The sequence below is a fragment of the Eulemur rufifrons genome, chromosome 30 (genome assembly GCF_041146395.1).
Source record: "Eulemur rufifrons isolate Redbay chromosome 30, OSU_ERuf_1, whole genome shotgun sequence".
NCBI lineage: Eukaryota > Metazoa > Chordata > Mammalia > Primates > Lemuridae > Eulemur > Eulemur rufifrons.
The window spans coordinates 109,987,175-109,989,185 of record NC_091012.1 but is presented as its reverse complement, the minus strand read 5'-3'; the positions used below and the strand labels follow the sequence as shown (position 1 = coordinate 109,989,185).

Sequence of the window (2,011 nt, the reverse complement as noted above, 5' to 3'; positions counted from 1 at the left end):
ATCATGCCTGTAATCCTAGCACTCTGGGAGGCCGAGGCGGGTGGATAGCTTGAGGTCAGGAGTTTGAGACCAGCCTGAGCAAGAGCGAGACCCCATCTCTACTAAAAATAGAAAGAAATTATATGGACGACTAAAAATATACAGAAAAAATTAGCCGGGCATGGTGGTGCATGCCTGTAGTCCCAGCTACTTGGGAGGCTGAGGCAGAAGGATTGCTTGAGCCCAGGAGTTTGAGGTTGCTGTGAGCTAGGCTGACGCCACGGCACTCTAGCCCAGGCAACAGAGTGAGACTCTGTCTCAAAAAAACAAAAAACAAACAAACAAACAAAAAAACCAACCCTAAATATTTTGATTTAAAAGTAGCTTGTATGAAATGTTGGCATAGTAGGCATCACTTACTTTCCTAATGTATAAGTTATTTGTATCTCAATTAAACAGCATATCAGTATCTTAGCAAAAAATGTGATACATACATGGAAAGGTAGGCATTGTTCTGCATTCAAGTTTTTGAGTTTGATTTCCATTAAAATATTTTCTATGACTTGTAATAACTATACACATGAAAGTAAAAAGATGAGATAAACATCTTATACTTTTAAGAAAGTACTTAAAACATACTATTCAGATATTCCCCATGCCTAGACTCTAGAACGATGCTTTAAAAGGTCCTCCGTAATGTTGATGATTATGACACATATCTGAACCACATAATGAACAGCAGGTTTTTTGGTCTTCTGAGTAGGCAGTGATGTTCTTTCTTGTCATTACAAAACAATCATGACTAAGTTGTGCCAACAATATTGCTTCACCGTGGGTTTACATGAGGCACCATGCTATGGTAAGGGCAGCTACAATGCCATTCAAAATTGCCATGCTATAGCCCATGTGGAAAGAATGTCCAGTCAGTTTCTGGAACCTGGCAGGTGAAAGAGGAGTAGGAGGAAACATTCCTGGTTCAAAAGAATCCAAATAAGTCACTGTCCAAGGAAAGCTGCAACAGGAAAATCCAGCAGCTACGGATATTATAAGCAGAGTCCAGAATCCTTAGAGCCCAGTGTCTATATCATCTTCGTTCTTCAAATTCTCAGCATGCAACTCTTTAACGATCAGACGGGCGATGGCGAGATGGAAGGCCAGAAGGATGGCGAAGAGCAGCGAACAAAGTCTAGAGAAGACCTGGACAGGCCACCGGCGAGCCTGGGCTCAGATGCCCACAGCCACCGGGAAGATGCCATTCAGGCGGGACAGGTGACCCATCCCCATCCAGAGGGAGCAGCGAGGTGCTTCAGGGCTCTGATGATGCCCGGGCCAGAACTCCGAACACAGGTCGCGGGTCACTTGGTTGCATTCCTCCTCCTTGGTGACTTCGCCTTCACCCCAACTGTCCCCCTGAGCAAAGGTGAACTCCGAAGAAGGCGAAGGTGGAACGCAAGGAGCCAGGCGCCTCCCGCTCACCACGAATGACATGGCGGGCTCTCTTGTATTCCTGATAACTCTTGTCAGAGGTCTGTCCTTTTAAAAAATATTTTCATAGACCCAGCTTTTGACTTTTAAAATAATTCCCACAGTTTTCATTGCTGTTCTCTGTTTCATGGAGTTCTGCCGGGGTATTTGCAGTTGTTTTCATTAAGAGTTGAGCCCGGAAGCTGAAGGTCAACTCCAGTTTCAATGGATCTATACTTGGTAACTATGTCTGTCACAATATAGTCTCACGAAAGCTGTAATTATTCTAGAAAGATGGTCAAATTGTTACCTTGCTCACAGTACATAGTTAAGGGAACTGTTCACAGGAAAATATGAGGATAGATTCTAATACTAGAATGACAGCAATATTGTTGATACATGCCAGGGCTTGCAGTATATTCGGCAAATGTACCTTCTTCCCTTTAGGAAGGGCTGTGAAATCCCGGGCCAAGAATTTGGTAGGACCAATCCAGAGACGTTATGTGTTATGCCCATTGTTCCATCTGAGACCCCTGCTTTCACGTGCTTAGGTCTTCAATAGGTGATT

General features: G+C 43.9%; 1 pseudogene; it reads right to left on the bottom strand.

Annotated features, from left to right (window-relative positions):
* Positions 1–798: 798 nt before the first annotated feature.
* LOC138379020 (ADP-ribosylation factor-like protein 6-interacting protein 6 pseudogene) lies at positions 799–1,467 on the bottom strand (annotated as a pseudogene).
* Between the last annotated feature and the right edge of the window lie 544 nt (positions 1,468–2,011).